Source organism: Ahaetulla prasina, chromosome 14, assembly GCF_028640845.1.
Source record: "Ahaetulla prasina isolate Xishuangbanna chromosome 14, ASM2864084v1, whole genome shotgun sequence".
NCBI classification, from domain to species: Eukaryota; Metazoa; Chordata; class Lepidosauria; order Squamata; family Colubridae; genus Ahaetulla; species Ahaetulla prasina.
Genome location: NC_080552.1, coordinates 18,760,855 through 18,784,367, shown reverse-complemented (window position 1 = coordinate 18,784,367; position 23,513 = coordinate 18,760,855).

Here is a 23,513-nt window from a genome sequence, read left to right as displayed (position 1 = left end):
GCCTGAAGCCGAATTCGGCTAGCAATTTGAAGAGCCTGCAGCTGGCTTGTGGAGTCAACCATTGGAGCGCGATTCTTCAACTCGCAAATATACTTCCCATATTTCCGATGGTCTTAGGCGACCCCTGGCAAATCGTCATTCGACCCCCAACGGGGTCCCGACCCACAGGTTGAGAACCGCTGCCATAGAAGGTCATTTCCGCCATCCTGAAGGAAAGGAACTGCGGCTCATTTGGGATCCAAGCTTTCTTCCACTCCCACCCGCCATGAATTTCAAAACTGCGGAAGAAATACAGGAAAGGATCAAGGGAAAGGCAGGGGGGAAAAAACTGTGCAACCTCTATAGCAAAACATGCTCTCTCTGATGGAGGAGATATGACCAGAAAAGTAAAAATATCAGCCAATTTATTTCTCCACATGAAAAGTGACTTCCCTCCTCCCCCCTCACTCTCTCTTTCTCTCACACACAGTAATAATGACAGATTGTAGAGTGAAAAATGCCACACACCATTATGGTGTTTGACAGGAGGAATTCCTAGCGCTGATACTGTTCCGACTCAGTTGAGTTCTCTCTGCCACGTGAAACACCGGAGTTGCGTTTTCAGGGAAAATGCTCCTTCTGATTGTCACTATTTTCACTTTCCAGGTTTCCACTCCTGTTCAAATCCCCCGACGATGAAAACGGTTAAGAGCCAGAGAAGACACTGGGCAATTTTAAGAAAGAGTTTCTCGATGATCTGACCTCTGATTAGTAATGAAGATATAAAGTTTTGATTGGTGAAATTTAAAAACTTGATAGAAGGTTTATTAATGGCATGGGACCTGGTTATTTACGGGACCGCCTACTGCGACCGACGGCCTCCCAGCGACCAGTGCGCTCCCACAGGGTAGGCCTCCTTGGGGTACCGTCAGCTAGACAATGTCGGCTGGCGACCCCCAGGGGGAGGGCCTTCTCTGTGGGGGCTCCAACCCTCTGGAATGAATTATCACCTGGTATTCACCAACTCCCTGATCTCCGGACTTTCCGACGTGAGCTGAAAACAAGGTTGTTTCATCGTGCAGGACTGGCCTGATAGTTTTAATTGGGAATTTTAACGGGTTTTAAGGAGTAGCCTAAATTTAAATATTTCATTTTAAATTATTTTAATGTTTGTATACTGTTTTTTATACGGCTGTAAACCGCCCTGAGTCCTTCGGGAGAAGGGCGGTCTAGAAATTTAAATAATAAATAATTATAATAAATAAAATAAACTGATTAGATAGAAATTTTTTAATATATGTTACTGATTTAGAGGCAGAGAAAGATGATGGTGGGGAGTGATCTTTGTGAGTTCAGGACTGCTCCTATATAAGAAAGCAATTGTCTATGTGATCTCTGGGCAGTTTTAAGAAAGAGTTTTTGGATGATCTGACCTTTGATTAGTAATGAAGATATAAAGCTTTGATTGGTGAAATTTAAAAACTTAATACATTTATTGATGATGTTTCAGGGAATTAAATCTGGGGACTAGACTTCTTTTAAATATCTTTCAGAATAGGTTGAATTTGATTTTTTTTAATTAGATTTGTGGAATAAATAATAAAATTTAAGAAGAAGAAGAAAATACATTGTATTAGATTATAACGTGGGTAATTTAATATGTTTTAAGATATACCTGACCAATAATTTGTTCACAATGATTTTTTTTTAATATGTTTATAAAAAATAAAAAATATTTTGCAAGAAAAAAAGAGAGAGAGCCAGAGAACACCATTGTAGGTTGAGACCCCACCAGGGTGCATATCAAGCCAAAGAAAGAAAAGAGAGGATGTCTTCCAGGTTTATAAAATTCTAAATAATTGATCATCTGTGAGGATTTGTCCGTGACATTTTCTTTGGTGGCTGTGTAGAATCCAAAAGCACCAGCCTTTCAAAGCTAGGCAAAGCCTTTATCATCAAACTCTTCCAAATTCATTAATAAAGGACCGAGTTCGCGCTCTACTCTGACAAATGTGCAATCCTCAGAGGTCTGGCTTAAGCTTGTATTTATAATTCAAGCGGTAATGAAAAAGGAAGCGGAAATCCTTATAATTTATCAAACAAATGAAAAATTCAGTGGAATAACCGGGTTGGGGGGAGGGGGGGGAGGAGAAGGAATCGATCCCCTGGGAATTGCAAAAATTACTTTGCAACTGTCCCTCATTCAAAAGATGAAGTTATTAGTTGTGAGTCATTTTTCTCTCATTCCACCCTGATATTCCTAATTCATAAGTGCTGTTAATAAAGGGAGGGGCGAGAAACCCTGTTATAGACAGATGGGGCATTTATCTCAATGGATCTCTCTTTTTTTAATGGAATTTTTTTTCTGCCATTTTCCCTCCCCCACTCCTCTGAATGGGGAAAAAACTTGAGTGCCATCAACTTCAATTTAAAAATTAGCATTATCAAGAGAAACAGAAGGAGAACTAATAATAGGCTGGTGCAAATCATCTCCTTATATATTTTATTACCTTTAGGAGTATTCTGAGGAGAATGCTTTTGTAGTCTGAATTAAGCTTGAATTTCAATTTGAGTATGAATGTATACTCCCAGGGTAAGAGAGGGGGAGGAGGAGGAGAAGGAGGCAGAGGAGGGGAAGAAGGAGAAGGAGAAGGAGAAGGAGAAGGAGAAGGAGAAGGAGAAGGGAACGGGAAGGAGAAGAGGGAGGAGGAGGAGGAGGAGGAGAAAAAGAGGAAGAAGAAGAAGAAGAAGAAGAAGAAGAAGAAGAAGAAGAAGAAGAAGAAGAAGAAGAAGAAGAAGAAGAAGAAGAAGAAGAAGAAGAAGAAGAAGAAGAAGAAGAAGAAGAAACAACAACTAGCTCTGAAGCTTCTTCAATGCTCTGCTGAGTTCTGAACCCTGGGAAGATGACAGATCACTGGGCAAATCTAAAACTGGTACTTCACATAACTAGCAAACTGGAAAAAGAACAGCTTCTGAACTGAGGCTGAGAGGAGGACTATCCTACTCCATCAAACCATAATGCCTCTGGACTGTCTTAAGCCAGCAATTCCAGCCTGAACGAAAGACAAAGTCCTTGGGGCTCTGCGATCTGTACCTCCAGCTCAGTCTTTGCCAGCCTCTCCAGCTGTTGAGGCTAAGGAGGTTAACTTAATCTCTAAATTGGAATGACCGCGGCCATTTATCACACCTGGTTTTGAAGGCCCAAGGTCAAGTTAATATCCTCACCATCGGCTCTCTGTGACAAGCCAGCATCAGGTAAAGGTTGACAAGACAAACCGGGTTCTTCCTTCCCAAATTAGGAACTCAGCATTTATTTTCATTTAGCTGGAGAGCTTCCAGAATACCTAATCAGTTTACCTGACAGTCCCCTAAGAGTCTTTTCTTAAGATTAGTATTTGTGTTGCATTAGTATTTCACAATGGCTTATGCTTTAATACACTCAGGTTATTATTCTTAGGAGACAATTTCTTTCCTATGTAACAGGGGGCTTAAGATAACTCCAGGAGAAATCCTGAGTACAAAATCCCTTTTCTACTCAGAAAAATACAAAATTCATATACAAGTAGTCCTCGACTTGCAACAGTTCATTTAGTGACCTTTCAAAGTTATAACGGCACTAAACAATGGGACTTAGAACCGTTTTTCACATGTACAAACTTTGCAGCTTCCCCATGATCATATGATCAAAATTGAGAGAGAGAGAGAGACAGAGAGAGACACAAGAGAGAGTCAGACAAACAGAGATATAGAGGCACACACACACAGAGAGAGACAGAGACAGACAAACAGAGAGAGAGACAGAAAGACAGAGAGACAGACAGACAGACAGACAGAGAGAGCCAGACAGAGAGCGAGAGAGAGACAGAGAGAGACAGAGAGAGAGACAAAGACACACACACACACACAGAGAGAGAAACAGAGAGAGAAAGACAGAGAGAGAGAGACACACACAGAGAGAGAAAGAGAGAGACAGAGACAGAGACAGAGACAGAAACAGAGAGACAGAGAGACAGAGAGAGAGACAGAGAGAGGGACAGAGCCAGAGAGAGAAAGACACAGAGAGAGAGACAGAGACAGAGAAAGAGACAGAGCCAGAGAGAGAAAGACACAGAGAGAGAGACAGAGACACACACAGAGAGAGAGAGAGAGAAACAGAGAGAGAAAGACAGAGAAACAGAGAGACAGAGAGACAGAGAGACAGAGACAGAGAGAGAAAGACACAGAGAGAGAGACAGAGAAACAGAGAGACAGAGAGACAGAGAGACAGAGACAGAGAGAGAGACAGAGACAGAGACAGAGAGAGGGACAGAGCCAGAGAGAGAAAGAGACAGAGACAGAGACAGAAAGACAGACAGAGAGAGAGAGAGAGAGACAGAGTCAGAGACAGAGAGGACAGAGCCAGAGAGAAAGAGACAGAGACAGAGACAGAAAGACAGACAGAGAGAGAGACAGAGAGAGGGACAGAGCCACAGAGAGAGAGACAGACAGACAGAGACAGAGAAAGAGAGAGAGAGAAAGAGAGACAGAGAGAGAGAGACAGAAAGAGAGAGAGAGACAGACAGAGAGAGAAAAAGAGATAGAGACACACAGAGAGAGACACAGAGAGAGACAGACAGAGAGACACAGAGAGACAGAGAGAGAGAGAGACAGAAACAGAGAGAGACAGAGAGAGAGAGAGAAAGAGACAGAGACAGAGACAGAAAGACAGACAGAGAGAGAGAGAGAGAGACAGAGTCAGAGACAGAGAGAGGACAGAGAGAGGGACAGAGACAGAGAGACAGACAGAGAGAGACAGAGAGACAGAGAGAGGGACAGAGGGAGAGACAGACAGAGAGACAGACAGACAGAGAGAGAGAGAGAGAGAGAGAGAGAGACCGAGAGAGACCGAGAGAGACCGAGAGACAGAGAGCCAGAGAGCCAGAGAGAGAAAGACACAGAGAGAGCCAGAGAGAGAAAGACACAGAGAGAGAGACAGAGACAGAGAGACAGACAGAGACAGACAGAGACAGAGAGACAGACAGAGATACAGAGAGACAGTCAGACAGAGAGAGAGAGACAGAGAGGGAGACACAGAGAGAGACAGAGAGAGAGAGACAGAGAGACAGTCAGACAGAGAGAGAGACAGAGAGACAGAGAGAGACACAGAGAGAGCCAGAGAGAGAAAGACACAGAGAGAGAGACAGAGACAGAGAGACAGACAGAGACAGACAGAGACAGAGAGACAGACAGAGATACAGAGACAGAGAGACAGTCAGACAGAGAGAGAGAGACAGAGAGGGAGACACAGAGAGGGACAGAGACAGAGAGACAGACAGAGAGAGAGACAGAGAGACAGTCAGACAGAGAGAGAGAGACAGAGAGACAGAGAGGGAGACACAGAGAGGGACAGAGACAGAGAGACAGAGACAGAGACAGAGACAGAGACAGAGACAGAGACAGAGACAGACAGACAGACAGACAGACAGACAGACAGAGAGATACACAAACACCGCTTAGTTTATTCCACATGAAAGAGTTTCTGTAGGCTTCTGAAGTGCTCTTTAACAAAACTCTGAACTTGCAGCACTAACAACTGTGTTAGCATCTTCAGCCTTCAAAAGAGCACGACATTTGCATCAGTAATTCTTCAATGTGGAATCAGTTTTTGAAAAATCACCTAAGCGATACCTGGGAGCCCTTTCTTTCCCAGGCAGGGAGTAAAAGAAAAAGAATGGAGGATGACTTAATCTGAACCACAGCCTTGTAATATTATTCCAAACGTGTATAGGGATAAGTCAAGGGAAGGTCACTGTGGCATTCTCTTAATCTGCAAGATCCAGTCCTACAATCTACAAGATGCATTTGCTTAAGGTGCAAGCTTCCAAACTGGAAATCAAATTATTGAGCAGAGAATCTCATTCCTTTATTCAACAAATCTACAGCTGGAAGGTAAGGATAACTTGTATGAAGGGCACCTTAACTTCCTTCATTCAACAGGCCCAACTGTGCAGAAGTATGGAGAACTTCATCTACCAAGGTTGGTTTTTGTATTGACTACCTTCAGTTCAAATGCTAAAACTAAGTCTAGCTTTTCTCCTGGTCTTACCTACCACATTTTGAAGGCCATCATATGGGAACACCTAGACCAGGGGTCTCCAACCTTGGCAACTTTAAGCCTGGAGGACTTCAACTTCCAGAATTCCCCAGCCAATTCTGGGAGCTGAAGTCCTCCAGGCTTAAAGTTGCCAAGGTTGGAGACCCCTGAACTAGACAATATTGGGGGACTTCTGCTTTGGGCCAATGGCTCAATTTCTTGAAGATCCCTCCAAGTTAAACCATGGAGTCTTGATCATGGTTGTTCAAAAGGTGCTTCTTTTCCAAAAGGCAACTGGACTTTCTCGGTTCTTTTCCTTGAAAACGTTTCACTTCTCATCCAAGGAACTTCTTCAGTTCTAGCAAGGGGTCTTTACTGCAGAAGCTCTGAATTTTCAAAGCTCAAATTGTGGTCTTCTTCCTGGAAGATCTCCAAAAAAGGGAGAACATCTGAACTAGCGCTCCTTCACCAACCCAACCTGCTTCAAGGGTTACTCAGCATTTATGTTCAAGCTGCGTTGGGCGTCCGTCTGATGCCGGCGTTAATCCCCTCACTTGCTTTTACCCATCTGTGGTTTTTCCTTCCTCCTTCTTTTTTGTCTTCTTTGGGTCACTAAACCTTGTGCTTAAGCAGAATACATAAATCATTCCAAAAAAGAGCTTCCATTTTGGGAAGCATACCGTCTTCCGAAGATTACAATGTCGAGGTGGTAATCCATTGTATTTTATATTTAACTGCCATTTCTTTAGCGGAGCAAAGCTATCATCATAGCTTCCCCGAACACTCATCTGGAGACACTTCACTGCTCATTATCTGCAACTGCAAATTACTTGTGGAGACGAGGCGTTTTCTCATATATTATTATGGAGCAGAAGATGACGGAAACGAGGGATGAAGTCAACAAAGGGGATTTGGGGGAAAATGCGACAGAAAGTATAATTTTAAGGGTGGTAGGCTAGACGGTTGCTAGCACGGCTTCCGCTTTGCTGTGGGGCACAAAACCATGATGCAATTAAACTGGTTTTATTTGTGAAGTGAAACCCTAGATGGCACATTAGAATAGAATAGAATAGAATAGAATAGAATAGAATAGAATAGAATAGAATAGAATAGAATAGAATAGAATAGAATAGAAAGGAATAGGAATAGGAATAGGATAGAACAGGAGTTTAGAATAGAATATAGAATAGAATAGAATAGAATGTTTGAGCTCAGTAAGCTCAAACTGCCCAAGGAGCTGCTGATTCAGTTCTACAGAGGAATTATTGAGTCTGTCATTTGCGCCTCTATAACTGTCTGGTTCGGTTCTGCAACCCAACAAGAAAAACACAGACTTCAGAGGATAATTAGAACTGCAGAAAAAATAATTGCTACCAACCTGCCTTCCATTGAGGACCTGTATACTGCACGAATCAAGAAAAGGGCCGTGAAAATATTTACAGACCCCTCACATCCTGGACATAAACTGTTTCAACTCCTACCCTCAAAACGACGCTATAGAGCACTGCACACAACTAGACACAAGAACAGTTTTTTCCCAAAGGCCATCACTCTGCTAAACAAATAATTCCCTCAACACTGTCAAACTATTTACTGAATCTGCACTACTATTAATCTTCTCATAGTTCCCATCACCAATCTCTTTCCATTTATGACTGTATGACTATAACTTGTTGCTGGCAATCCTTATGATTTATATTGATATATTGACCATCAATTGTGTTGTAAATGTTGTACCTTGATGAACGTATCTTTTCTTTTATGTACACTGAGAGCATCTGCACCAAGACAAATTCCTTGTGTGTCCAATCACATTTGGCCAATAAAAATTCTATTCTATTCTATTCTATTCTATTCTATTCTATTCTATTCTATTCTATTCTATTCTATTCTATTCTATTCTATTCTATTCTATTCATTAGGAATCGGCAACCAACGTGTTAGTGTGATCCTTCATTTTGGAGCGTTGCTTCTGGAGCATGTGGGGAAAAAAGAGACGACGTTCATTTACCGTTCTCCATTTTCTTTGAACAAATTCATTCTTATTTATTTATATAAGGGGACAACCTATTTCCCAAGGCACCCTAAGGCCAGATGAGGAACAATGGATGGGAACTGATCAAAGAGAGGTTTTGTTTTTTTTTAATTTGCATTTATATCCCGCCCTTCTCCGAAGACTCAGGGAGGCTTACATTGTGTTAAGCAATAGTCTTCCTCCATTTGTATATTATATACAAAGTCAACTTTTATTGCCCCCAACAATGTGGTTCCACATTTTACCTACCTTATAAAAGATGGAAGGCTGAGTCAACCCTGGGCCTGGTGGGACTGGAACTTGCAGTAATTGCAAGCAGCTGCTGTTAATAACAGACAGACTTAGTCCGTTGAGCCACCAGAGTTTGAGCTAGAAATGAGGAGAAATTTTCTGACGGTGAGAACAAACCAGGGGTGAAATGCTCCCGGTTCAGATTCGGATACTGATCCGGTAGCGATGGTGGTGGGTGGTTTGGAGAACCGGTAGCAAAAATCCTTGACTCCCCACCCCACCCCCCGCCCATGCCCCCTCCAATCGCCCGTTTGCCCGCTTGCCGCTTCTTTCCAGCTCGCTTGCTTTTCCCACCAAAATGGGTAGGAATAGGTTGTAAAAAATGCTTTTAAAAGGTTTTAAAAAAAGGCTCTGACAATCACAGCTGAGCCGTGTGATCGTCAGAGCCTTTTTTTTTTTAATTTTGAAAGCATTTTTTTTTACAACCTATTCGGCTGAATAAGTTGTAAAAAAATGCTTTTAAAAGTAAAAAAAAAAAAAAGAGAGATCGTGTGCCACAGCCGATCACCCCCCGTGCGCTGTTCTACTTATCCCATGCCTCCTTTTGTCATGCACTGGATGTGCGCACAGGAGCACCTCGCATTTGGTGCATGGTGCGCACTGTGCATGTGCGAGCACAGCATGTGTTTGGCACGCAGCGCACATGCGTGGCCAGCAAACCGGTACTAAACCGGTTCAGATTTCACCACTGGAACAAACAACCTGTTGTGTCTCGCCCGCTTTCACCGCAGCTGGGGCCTTCTTATCTGCTTCCGAATGCTGAGGAATGTCCTAGTATGCCTCCCGGCCCCAGCCCTGGCGCCATGCCCAGACAGGCTGAGGAGGAAGAAGTACCTCCAGCCCTCAGCTCTGGCTCCATGCCCAGGCAAATGGAGCAACTAGACCCCTTCCCTTCCCCCACAGCATGTGAGCCTGAGGGAGGTCAATTACCAACAGCTGCAGACTGGAGTGACCCTTGCTTCAGAAGAATTGATAGGCGGCGGCGACAGAAGGAAGGGAGGGGCAGGCCTGGATAAGTGCTGAGTCATGGAGCCACACCCCATGGCCTATATAAAGGATCTGCTTTCTGGCATTCTCTGAGTCAGGCAAAGTCTAAACATATCTTGCTGAAGTCACTTTCTGGTCTCCTGCCTGCCTTGAGAACTTTGCTAGGACTTTGGCAGAGCTGCAGAGGCACGCCTGATTCGGATTTCCCTGACCCGGTCGTCAGCGGAGGAGTGGGACACGACACAACCTGTGGAACAGAAGTTGCCTTCACAAGTTGTGGGAGCTTCATTCCTGGAGGCTTTCAAGAAGAGATCGGACTGCCATCCGTCAGAAATGGTGCAGGGTATTTTGCTTGGGCAGCAGGTTGGACTAGATGACCTACAAGGTCCCTTCCAACTCAGTTATTCTGTATTTAAAAGAAGGCCATTTCCTCTTACATGCCTTTTTTCCTGTGAATGTCCCTCATACGCAATTTTTTAAACCTGCTGTCCCCTGAATTTTTTATATAAATTTCCTACAGGCAGGTTTTTTAAATGAAAGCGCTCCCAATATAAAGTGTTTGCTTTTTCAAAATTTAACTATTCCACTTTTTTTTAAAGTATCTTTTCCCTGGATATTTTTTTTTACGTGTTTAGATTTTAAAAAAATCTTTATAACTTTTTAAAAAAGTTATAAAATATCCAGAGTTATTCAGAAGCTGGGCCACCTCGAAAATGGATTAAACCAGGGTTAGTCAACCTTTTTATACCTACCGCCCACTTTTGTATCTCTGTTAGTAGTAAAATTTTCTAACCGCCCACCGGTTCCACAGTAATGCGCCATGTATCGTCGTCTGCGCATGCCTTTCGCGCATCGTGGATTGAGTTTGGGGGGGAGGGGCGCCGGCTACCAGCTCTGCTTGTCTGTTACAGCTGGGTGGTGTGGGGGGAGATGCGCGAGCTATTCTGGGACGAGGCTCTTTGGTTTGTGGTCGCACTATAGCGCCATTTAGTTTCACGTACGTAACGTGAACTAAACTTATGCGCGGGCGATACAAATAGTATATTCTCAGAAATTTAAATTGTCACGGGGAATTTTATGAAAACCTAATGAAAATGTTTTTAAATGATGCTGTGAAATTTTTTTAAAAAGTCAATTAAATTAAAAAAAAAGGAAAGTGCTTCAGTATCGGACAAAACCCCTACCGCCCACCATGAACGCTGGAACGCCCACTAGTGGGCGGTAGGGACCAGGTTGACTACCACTGGATTAAGCAAAGAAATAATTTATACCAGTGGACAGTACGTATGGGCAACACAACTGTCATGTAAAATAAAAATACCTGTAATATAGCACGTTTTAATTTTTTACTTTTCCCTTCCTCGTGGCTCAATCTGCTGAATTAACAGGGGCTGTGCTGCTGCGGGCTCGAGGGGGGGGGGCAACTCTGCTCACATGGCGGGCTGCAACAAGGGGAGCCGGGACTACAACTAACTCTGCAAGGGTAGACTCGAGTATAAGCCGAGGGGGCCGCTTTTCAGCACAAAAAACGTGCTGAAAAACTCGGCTTATACTCGAGTATATACGGTAATTCTTGAGGGGAGCTTCTCCACACAAAATGGTAGGTGGTAGCAGACTCTGTTTAAGTGTGGTTGTGCAATTTAGTTCAGTGGTTCAGTCGCAATGGGAAAGCTGGATTCACTTAACAACGATGGCAAAGAAAGTCGTAAAATGAAGCAAAGTGCACTTACCAATTGTCTCGCTTAGCGGTGGCAATTTTGGGCTCCATTGTGGTCGTTAAATCGAGAACTACCTGTATAGATGTGTGGGGGGGGGAAGGTCACTTCCATGGTTACAGGTTTTTTTTCCTCTCTTCCCAATTACACGTTCATTTGTATTTTGTATACAAAATTTGTATATTGTTCTGTTTTAATCTGGCTGTACACCGCCCTGAGTCCTTCGGGAGAAGGGCGGTATAAAAATCTAAATAATAAATAAATAAAATAAATGGTGGTTTCGTCTCTCCCATCAATTTACTCACCCCGAAAATAAAAGATTTGTAGGCATTTTTGTTTCAAGATCTTCCTATAACCACTTCCCTTCCTGCAGTCATCGGTCGCCATTTGTCTTTTTGGCAAGCAATTTGGGCTGGCAGGCAATCCACACACCCTGTTACACACTTTTCCTTAATATGTGTCCGTGTGTGTTTGAGAGAGAGTGTTGTGTTGTGAGCTGTAACTAGCTCAAAAATCCAAAGTGAGTAAATTCATCCTTGGCTTTAATGACGTGTTCAAAGAGAGCCGAGTTTTCTTTCAGGCTTATTATTCTGTGATTGTAGCCTAGCTAGGATGTAAAAGATATCTTGAGTAAGGCTTAACTCAATTTATTCCACACACAGTAAAAACAATTTACCTGCTTTTATGTCAGTAAAGTAAATTTCAAAGCAGGGAGAGTAAGGTGCCCAAAAAAAGAAGAAGAAGAAGAAGAAGAAGAAAAGAGATTTAGAGAAATTCATCCGGAGAAGCAACACAGAGAAAAAAAATATATTAATTCCTAAATCCTTTGAATCTAAGCTCCAGACATGTCTGTTTTAAAGAATAATGAAATATTTTAATGGTTTAGTAAACACCGAGGCTTTATCATTGATTAACAGAGGAGGGATAATTTTAATAAGGTTCCTCAGGAAAGGAAAAGCGCTTGTTGAGCTAATAAGGAAAGCTCGGAGATATCTAGTGAAGCAAAATAAATAAATAAATAAAAAATACCACCTTATTTTCAATTTCACTGGATTCTGGACTGATATGATTTGCAATCCTGGTGATAATTCTCGCAAGTCATCAAAATCCTTCTAGGACAATGTTGACTGCCCCTTCCGTTTTTCAGAACAGCTGGGCAGTGAAGGCCTGTGACGCAAGTTAGCCGGTCATGAGGTCAACCCAACCTTGCTATTCTCAGATCATGTTTCATGGATAAGTGGGTTATAGAGCTGGGAAGAAGAAAGAAAAAAAAAGAGGAGAAAAAGCTGGACGGAATGATTGCCTTTCTGCTTCACAGCTTCCTCCTGTTCTCCCTGAGGCTGTCATGTTGGATGTGCTTGACGCGATAGTCTATAAGGAGAAGAGACTTATGACAAAGCCAAGTTTGGAGACAGAGAGGAGGAGGAGGAGGAGGAGGAGGAGGAGGAGGAGGAGGAGGAGGAGAAGGAGAAGGAGAAGGAGAAGGAGAAGGAGAAGGAGAAGAAGAAGAAGAAGAAGAAGAAGAAGAAGAAGAAGAAGAAGAAGAAGAAGAAGAAGAAGAAGAAGAAGAAGAAGAAGAAGAAGAAGAAGAAATGGATGGAAACAGTGAGAGACAGGGAGATATATAGACATAGAAAGACAGAGATGAGACATAGATAGCAATAGCATTTAGACTTATATACCGCTTCACAGCCCTCCCTAACCGGTTTACAGAGTCAGCATGTTACCCCCAACAATCTGGGTCCTCATTTTACCCACCTCGGAAGGATGCAAGGTTGAGTCAACCTTAAGCTTGTCAGGATTGAGGAGGAGGAGGAGGAGGAGAAGGAGAAGAAGAAGGAGGAGGAGGAGGAGGAGGAGGAGGAGGAGGAGGAGGAGGAGGAGGAGGAGGAGGAGGAGAAGGAGAAGGAGAAGGAGAAGGAGAAGGAGAAGGAGAAGGAGAAGGAGAAGGAGAAGGAGAAGGAGATGAAGAAGACACAGCCTTGACAGAATAACAGAGTTGGAAGGGACTTTGGAGGTCTTCTAGTCCAACCTTGCTATTCTCAGATCATGTTTCATGGATAAGTGGGTTATAGAGCTGGGAAGAAGAAAGAAAAAAGAGGAGAAAAAGCTGGACGGAATGATTGCCTTTCTGCTTCACAGCTTCCTCCTGTTCTCCCTGAGGCTGTCATGTTGGATGTGCTTGACCCGATAGTCTATAAGGAGAAGAGACTTATGACAAAGCCAAGTTTGGAGACAGAGAGGAGGAGGAGGAGGAGGAGGAGGAGGAGGAGGAGGAGGAGGAGGAGGAGTAAGAGGAGGAGGAGGAGAAGGAAGAAGAAGGAAGAAGGAAGAAGAAGAAGAAGAAGAAGAAGAAGAAGAAGAAGAAGAAGAAGAAGAAGAAGAAGAAGAAGAAGAAGAAGAAGAAGAAGAAGAAATGGATGGAAACAGTGAGAGACAGGGAGATATATAGACATAGAAAGACAGAGATGAGACATAGATAGCAATAGCATTTAGACTTATATACCGCTTCACAGCCCTCCCTAACCGGTTTACAGAGTCAGCATGTTACCCCCAACAATCTGGGTCCTCATTTTACCCACCTCGGAAGGATGCAAGGTTGAGTCAACCTTAAGCTTGTCAGGATTGAGGAGGAGGAGGAGGAGGAGGAGAAGGAGGAGAAGAAGGAGGAGGAGGAGAAGGAGAAGGAGAAGGAGAAGGAGAAGGAGAAGGAGAAGGAGAAGGAGAAGGAGAAGGAGAAGGAGAAGGAGAAGGAGAAGGAGAAGGAGAAGGAGACACAGCCTTGACAAAATAACAGAGTTGGAAGGGACTTTGGAGGTCTTCTAGTCCAACCCCTTGCTCAAGCAGGAAACCCTGTACCATTCCCAAAGGTGCTTTTTTTGTTTTTTTTCCCAAGAGGAAATGGTTTTTCTTTGAAGACATGTTTCAACTCCTACCCTCAAAACGACGCTATAGAGCACTGCACACCAGAACAACTAGACACAAGAACAGTTTTTTCCCGAAGGCCATCACTCTGCTAAACAAATAATTCCCTCAACACTGTCAGACTATTTACTGAATCTGCACTACTATTAATCGTTTCATAGTTCCCATCACCAATCTCTTTCCACTTATGACTGTATGACTATAACGTTACTGGCAATCCTTATGATTTATATTGATATATTGACCATCAATTGTGTTGTAAATGTTGTACCTTGATGAACGTATCTTTTCTTTTATGTAACACTGAGAGCATATGCACCAAGACAAATTCCTTGTGTGTCCAATCACACTTGGCCAGTAAAATTCTATTCTATTCTATTCTATTTCTCTTCTCCTCCAAGAAGCTGAAGAAGAAGCTCCAAGTAGCTGAAGAAGCTTCTTGGAAGAGAAGAGAAATGTCTTCAAAGAAAAACCAGAAAGTCTAGTTGCTTCTTGGGAAAAAAAGAAAGAAAACACATGGTTTGGGACAACCATGACCTGGATGATTGAGAATCTCCATAGACACCTCTACCATTCCAGACAAAGAAGAAGGGGTCAATCTATTCTCCAAAGCCACCAGAAGGCAAGACAAGAAACAATGGATGGAAACTAATCAAGGAGAGAAGCAAGCTCAAAACTAAGGAGAAATTTCCTGATAGGGAGAACAATTAACCAGTGGAACAACTTGCCTTCAGAAATTGGGCGTGCTCCAACACTGGAAATTTTTAAGAAGAGATTGGACAACTGGAATGGTATAAGGTCTCCTGCTTAGGCAGGCAGTTTATTTTATTTATTTATTTATTTTTATACTTTTATACCGCACCATCTCCTGTAGGACTCAGGGCGGTTCACAGGCATATTAAAAATACAACAATAATAAATAAGCAATTTAAAACCCAATTAAAACAAGATATTATAATCGCCAAATCACTAAAACGGTAAAACCGGTTAAAACCCATTAAAATTGACTAAAATATTTTATTCTTAGGCTAGTCCAGCTCGTTGAAATAATAAAGTCTTCAGTTCACGCCTGAAGGTCTGGAGGTCAGGGAGTTGCCGTAACCCTGGAGGAAGCTCGTTCCACAGAGCCGGTGCTGCCACAGAGAAGGCCCCAGGGGGAGGGCCTTCTCTGTGGCAGCACCGGCTCTGTGGAACGAGCTTCCTCCAGGGTTACGGCAACTCCCTGTTGCCTGTGAACCGCCCTGAGTCCTACAGCAGATGGTGCGGTATAAAAGTATAAAAATAAATAAATAAATAAAATAAACTGCCTGCCTAAGCAGGAGACCTTATACCATTCCAGTTGTCCAATCTCTTCTTAAAAATTTCCAGTGTTGGAGCACACCCAATTTCTGAAGGCAAGTTGTTCCACTGTCCAACCTACATTGTTTGGTCGATGGCACCCAGAGGAGGCCCGCTCTGTGGGAGCGCACCGGTCGTTGGGAGGCTATCGGCGGCAGAAGGCGGTCTCGTAGATACCCCGGTCCTAAGCCTAAGTTGGACTAGAAGATCTCCAAAGTCTCTTCCAACTCTGTTATTCTGTTCAGTGTTGCTATATCTAAGGACCTGCCTCAAAGAAGAGGGGGACAATCTATTCTCCAAAGCACCTGAGGGCAGGACAAGAAGCAACGGGTGGAAACTAATCAAGGAGAGAAGCAACCTAGAACTAAGGAGAAATTTCCTGACAGTGAGAACAATTCATCAGTGGAACAACTTGCCTCCAGAAGTTGTGGGTGCTCCAACACTGGAGGCTTTTAAGAAGAAACTGGACAGCCACTTGTGTAGAAACATACAGGGGGTTGGACTAGAAGACCTCCAAGGTCCCTTCCGCTCTGTTATTCTGTTATCCTAGCCTCTGGGAGACGGGTGCAAAAGGAATTTCAGCTCATTGGATCCACTGACGCTCACTTTTTTTCCCCCTCTGACATCTGCTAATTATAATTCAGTGAGACAAATGCTTTTGTTTGGGTTCCTTCTGTTAATTATATATAACCCGACATTCTTTTGAGAAGAAAGCTCAGCTTTGGTATTTGTCTGGACCTAAAAAACGAAAGGAAGCTGTTGTATTTCATTTCATTTTAATCAGGACGGAAAGCCGTTGAACATTGCCGCGGAATAAGAAAATCAAAAGAATTCCTGGATCGGCGTTGAGGGCTCTGGCGAATTGTGGGCCATCAAGCCAAGGCAATTAAATAATAATAATAATAAAAAAAACTTTCCTTGTGTGTGTTCTTGGTTGCTTCAGTTAGCTTAAGATTTTACGAAATCTGTCTGAGGAAATTCACATGAACGGCTCTTGAAAAGGACAGAACAGAAAAAGAAAGATTCTTTTAAGTTCTCCTGCATGGTTAAAACTGGTGATGCAGCTTTTTAAAATAATGATAATGATGATGATGATGGGTTTTAATATGAGTGGACAAAATTCCAGCTTGGGGATTATGCTGAATTGCAACTCCTAAATTTCCCTGCAAATCTGATCTATGATTAAGTAACATGAAGAAAACTAGGTTGTCCACTCATGAGACCGTGTTTCTCACCCTTGAAAGATGATGGGTGGACTTCAACTCCCAGAATTCCCCAGCCAGCCATGAATGATAGAGTTGGAAAGGCCAGAAAGATCATCCAATCCAGTGTTTCTCGCCCTTGGTAACTTGAAGATGATGGGTGAACTTCAACTACCCAGAATTCTCCAGCCAGCCATGAATGATAGAGTTGGAAAGACCGGAAAGATCATCCAATCCAGTGCTTCTCGCCCTTGGAAACTTGAAGATGGGTGGACTTCAACTCCCAGAATTCCCCAGCCAGCCAATCTCACACTGCACAGCCAAACGAGCGTGGTTTATTTTAAGCTCATTTAATCTGGCATGGAGACTGCGGTTCTGAATACAATTATGGAGGAGCGGGGGGAGAATAATCTCTGGGAAGATGTAAGCACTGGAGGCAATTGACAAGTCCTTCCAAGTGCTTTGTCTGTCTCAAAAAGAAGGGTAGGAATTTTACACAGCTGGTGGGTGTTGTTTTTTTTCTCCTCCTCAATAGTGCATTCTCTGCTCAGGAATGAAAGCAACCCAGACTGGCAATGATAAGCAAACCTTTTTTTTAAAAAAAAAGAAAGAAAGGAAAAAAAAAGGAAAAGAAATGTGAATTGTGGCGAAGTTATTCTCTTTAATTAAAAATCATTCAGACTCGCTAGAGACGAAAGGCATGAACATTTCAAAATCACTCAACGCTATGTGATTATGTGAAATCCAGCTAGGATGGTCCTTGAAATCAGGGTGTTCTCGACCCCTGGACCATGGCCCACTCCCGGGCTGTGTTCTGTTCATAACTGGGCCATGGGCTAGCACACACAGATGCATACGCAGCTCAGCTCACATGAGCAGCAGGCTGGCACACACATGCAGCTCAATTTACATGAGTCACACGTGTCGAGCTGCACGCATGGGTTGTGTGCAGTGGCCTGCTGCTCACGTGGCCCAGTTCTAGTGGTGGAATTCAGCTGGTTCAGGCTGGTTCGGGCGAACTGGTAGTTAAATTGCTGGCTGGTCCCACAGGGAGGTCTACTAGGCCCAAAATGAGGTGCGGGGTGGGGTGTGGCGTCCCCCTGTGGCCCATTTTTGCTCCCAGGAGGCTGCAGGGAGGCCTACTAAGACCAAAAATACCTTATACCACCAGACTTGAAATCCTGGGATTAGAAAACTTAGAACTCCGCCGACTCTGACAAGACCTGTGTTTAACACACAGAATCATCTATTGCAATGTCCTTCCTGTTAAAGACTACTTCAACTTCAATCGCAATAATACAAGAGCAAACAATAGATTCAAACTTAATGTTAACCGTTTCAATCTTGATTGCAGAAAATATGACTTCTGTAACAGAGTTGTTAACACTTGGAACGCACTACCTGACTCTGTGGTCTCTTCTCAAAATCCCAAAAACTTCAACCAAAAACTGTCTACTATTGACCTCACCCCATTCCTAAGAGGACTATAAGGGGCATGCATAAGAGCGCAAAAGTGCCTACAGTTCCTGTCCTATTGTTCCCTTTCATTATATCAAATTAATATAGTTGTTGCATACTTTTGCTTATATATATGTTTATATGATGTGTTGTTGTTTTATGTTGATGTTTGTGTATACTGTTGTGACAAAATAAAAATAAAAAATAGCTCATAAAATCATCCGCTACAATGTCCTTCCTGTCAATGACTACTTCAGCTTCAACCACAACAATACACGAGCGCACAATAGATACAAACTTAATGTGAACCGCTCCAATCTCGATTGCAGAAAATACAACTTCAGTAACAGAGTTGTTAATGCCTGGAATGCACTACCAGCCTCTGTGGCCTCAAAACTTTAACCTAAGTCTATCTATGGTTGACCTCACCCCATTCACCCCAACTGGTACAGAATGCGGCCACGCGGGGGATTGAGGGAGCGCCTCGTAGCTCCCATGTAACACCTCTCCTGCACAGGCTGCGCTGGTTACCGGTGGTCTTCCAGGTGGGATTCAAGGTTTTGGTTATCACCTTTAAAGCGCTCCATGGCATGGGACCGGGATATCTACGGGACCGCCTGCTGCTGCCAGTTACCTCCCATCGACCAGTGCGCTCTCATAGGGAGGGCCTCCTTAGGGTGCCGTCGGCCAACCAATGTTGGCTGGCAGCCCCCAGAGGAAGAGCGTTCTCTGTGGGGGCTCCGGCCCTATGGAATGATCTACCTGTGGGACTTTGTCTTCTCCCTGATCTTCGGACCTTTAAACGCGAGCTCAAAACCTTTTTCTTTCATCAAGCGGGGCTGTCCTAATGATTAATTTTAATATTGAGGGTTTTTAGGAGTTTTTTTTAAGGGGTTTTAATTTATTTATCACTTTTTATTCAACAATTTTAACATGCAGCTTATTGAATTAGATTTTTAATTGAATATTGTATTTTAAAATTTTTCGATATCTATGTTTTATTTATGCTGTACACTGCCCTGAATCCTCGGAGAAGGGCGGTATAAAAATATGAAAAATAAATAAATAAATAAATAAATTCCTAAGAGGTCTGTAAGGGGTGTGCATAAGAGCACCAGCGTGCCTACTGTCCCTGTCCTAATGTTCCCTTTAATTGTATTCATTTTATGTATTCAATTCATGCTTATACATATATATTATTTAATATGTATTCGACAAAATAAATAAATACAATGGGATGCGGGGAGGCACATCCTCCCCATAGCCCATTTTTGCTCCCAGAGGGGATGCAGAAGGCTGAGTGCTGCTTGTCACATGCCCTGGCTATGCCCACCATGGCCACGGCCGCCCAGCCGGTCATTAGGGGAGATAACCGGTTGTTAAATTATTTGAATCCCACCACTGCCCAGGTCCCCTGTCCCGCCTCCTGTCAGCCAGGCCGCCAAGTTCCCGAAAAAGTGAACATGAAGCTGATAAAATGAAGCTCATGAAAAGCTCTGAATAGTGAAGCGAACATGACACAGCGCTTAAAACAATTGTCAAGAATGTGTTCCCGCAACAACATGGTTAATGTGTTGGGAAAGTATCCGTAAGAACCTCTCTTCCCCCCCCCACCCTTCTCACTGAAGCCTGACCAGCATGGGGGGAAAAAAAGTTGGCTTATGGAAACCTCATAATATCACTTATCCACTGAGCCAGCCACCTGATGACTGACAACTTTGATTTCAGCGTGAAATTGGCTGAGTAACTACTGGAACATCCATCGGTTTTGACAGAAGTGGTCCAAACGACTTCAGGAGATATTTGCCACCACAAAGGTCTCAAGTCAGCAATCTGGCTGGCAAAATGCCCAGAGGAGGAGACAGGAGATGTTCACATCCTATATGTAGTCCTTGACTTACAACCTTTTCGTTGAGGGACCGTTCAAACTTACGAGAGTGGGGGGTGGGGAAGCAATTTACAACCATTCTTCGCATCTAGGACCATCACAGCATTTCCCATGGTCAAGCGATAAAACTCAGACGCCTGGCAGGCAACATACAATTTATGATACCCTGTTTTCCCCCAAATAAGACATCCCCTGATGATAAGCCCAATCGGGGCTTTTGAGCGCATGTGTCATGTCCCACTCCCCACTCTGACGAACGAGTCAAGGAAGTCCGTGGCAAACTTGGCAATGAAGCCTCTGCAGCTTGCCAAGTCCCTTAGGAGGTTTATCAGGGCAGGCAGGAGTCCAAGTTGTGACTTCAGCGATAGGGTCTGATATCAGCAAACTAGATGAGACTTTGCTTGACTCAAGGTTGGAATGCCAAAAGCTATATAAAGGTCCTTTATATAGGCTGTGGGGTGTGGCTCCATGACTCAGCATTTATCCAGGCCTGCCCCACCCCTCCTTCTGCTGGCGTCGCCTCTCAGCTCTCTGGAAGCGAGGGTCCTCCTACTCTGGATCTGCTGGCAGCTTCTGGGAAAGGGAGGGGTCAGAGGGAGTAGGGCCGAGTAATTCCAGCACCTGGCTGCCTTCTTGCTCTGACGGTTGAGCCAAAGGAACACACGCCGCAGGAGTGAGGTTTATCAGGCTTGTTTGTTCACTCCTGGCATCCTCTCCGGGCATGGGGCCAGGGCAGGGGGCTGGAGGCATGACAGGCCGTTCATCTTCATTATCAGACTCGGAGTCTGATAACAGGCCGGTTGGAGATGGGCGGGGCCCGGCTGAGGAGAGGAGGGAGGACGAGTCACAACAGCATGGCAATAAGGCCAGGCACTTATTTCAGGGTTCAAAAAAATGTAAGACAGTGTCTTATTTTCGGGGAAACACGGTAGTTGCAGTGTTCAGGGGTCACCTGATCTTCATATGTGATTTTTTTTTCCCCAGCCAGTTTTCGACAAGCAAAGTCAAGAGGGGGAAGCCAGGTTCACTTAACCTGGCCCGAAGGCATGTAGGGCTTTAAACATTGCTCCCCCACAATGTCTAATACAGGGGTGGTCAACAAATGCCCCACCAGATCAGCAGTGGTCCCACATTTCGAAGTTTGGGGCCCTCTACAGCCCTCTGTCAATGCAATGCAAACATGGCAACTTCTGACAGCCCAGAGCACTTCTTCATTCTCTTTACAGCATAAAGTTAATTCAGATGTTTTGAGTTTCTAGTAGACTAAACACATTCATTTCATGTTTTATTTAAAAAAACCATCTCTTTGGCAGAAGGTCCGAAATTATCCACCGTGCTCGCTTTGTGGATGTTACAAGCTACACAGAGCCATAGATGCAGAAACAGACATACAGACACACACAAACACACACACACACAGAGAGAGAGAGAGAGAGAGAGAGACAGAGAGACAGAGAGAAAGAGGAAGACCAGTTGTGAAGGATGAATTTTCTCATAAAGGAAAGTGCACAAGCTAAGTGCAAACAGATTGATCATGCCTGAAAAGATCCCAGAATGAGATTCTTGGCTAAAGAAGACCTGACCGTAATCTGGGTCAAATAAGAATAACAGTGGGGGAAATGCTTATACCAAACTGTGCTGGAGGTTGAAGTTTTAAAATATTTAAGGGACTCAAAATGGTTGACCTAGCCTCCTGCCTAACAAGCCTCGTTCCTGCGCTCTATATCTTCTTCAGATGTCAAGGGTAACTTTGCCCCTCTTCTCTAGACACAGCTCCTAGCTGGAGAGGGGAAGGGTCAACCCCAGATCCCAAATTCACATCATCTCAGCAGTCACCAAAAAGCGCAAAAATGGCATTTTGCTCTCCTGGAATTCCAGAAACAACCATCAAATATTTATAGGCCTATATGCCACATGCCCTATTTTAAATTTCAACCCTAAATAATTTAGTAGGTTTATGGTGGGTGGTGCATGGGGGGGGGGAGAGGGGGCTGAGGAATGAAATCAGAGGAAACCTCAAGGAGATGGCTTCAACTGGCGAAATGAAATTTGCTAGAAGTTTATGATAACACACTCATTTTTCCTGCCTGACTTAAGAAGTCTGGATGAACGTTGTCCATTGGTGATGACAAACAATACAATAATACAATACAATTCTTTATTGGCCAAGTGTGATTGGATACGCAAGGAATTTGTCTTTGCTGCATACGCTCTCAGTGCACATAAAAAGACAAGATACATTCGTCAAGAATCATAATGTACAACACTTAATGATAGTCATAGGGTACAAATAAGCAATTGAATCATATTAGGAAATGGTCAGTATAAATCGTAAGGATACCAGCAACAAGGTTACAGTCATGCAGTCATAAGTGGGAGGAGATGGGTGATAGGAACGATGAGAATATTAATAGTAATAGTAATGCAGACTTAGTGAATAGTTTGACAGTGTTGAGAGAATTATGTCGTGTCCCACTCCTCCTCTGACGGCCGGGTCTGGGAAGTCTGTATCAAGCGTGGCCAAATTCCTGTCAGAGTTCTCAGGGTGGGCAGGAATCCAAGGTGTGACTTCAGCAACCAGATGAAACTTTGCCTGACTCAAGGAATGCCAAAAAGCAGATCCTTTATATAGGCCATGGGGTGTGGCTCCATAACTTAGCACTTATCTAGGCCTGCCCCTCCCTTCCTTTTGCTGTCGTCGCCTCTCCATTCTCCAGAAGCGGGGATCTGTCCACTGTGTCTTTTCGTCCTCCTGCTCAGCTGCCGGCAATTCTAGCTCATGGCTGGCTTCGTGCTCACATGCTGTTGGAGGGAGGTTTGTTTGCTCATTCTGTCCGGGTATGGTGCCAGGGCTGGGGGCTGGAGGCATGCCAGGCCATTCTTCTTCACTTTCAGTCTCTGGCTCAGATAGCAGGAGATGGGAGGGGCCCGGCTGAGGAGAGGAGGGCGGGTGAGGCACAACAAATTATTTGTTTAGCAGAGTGATGGCATTCGGGGGAAAAAACTGTTCTTGTGTCTAGTTGTTCTGGTGTACAGGGCTCTATAGCGTCGTTTTGAGGCAGTGGTGACATTCAGCCAGTTCGCACCACTTCGGGAGAACCGGTTGTTAACTTTCTGAGCAGTTTGGTGAACTGGTTGTTTGAAGAAATCATTAGGGCAGAGAACCGGTTGTTAAATTATTTGAATCCCACCACTGTACCCCTTTTAACCTGGTTTAGCATCTTGCGGTATATTTACATTTGTTTTAATAAGCAGTTATGAACTCCCATTTTGTTAGTTAGCAGAAAACCAAGGTGAAGCAAACTAACCAGTCCACCATTTGTGGCGAATTTGATATCTTGATCAAAACCTTTCTTCTAACTTTCTCCTAAATAATATATGCTAAAGGTCGCTTTTTCCTTCCCCCCCCCCTCCAAACTACCTGAAAAGGAAGGTTGTCTATAACATATGGGGTGAAGAGAGAGAGAGACAGAGAGAGACAGAGAGAGACAGAGAGAGAAAGACACACATACAGAGAGAGAGAAGAGAGACAGACAGACAAAGAGAGAGAGAGACAGAGAGAGAGAGAGAGAGAGAGAGAGATACAGACAGACAGACAAAGACTGAGTCAGAGAGAGAGAGA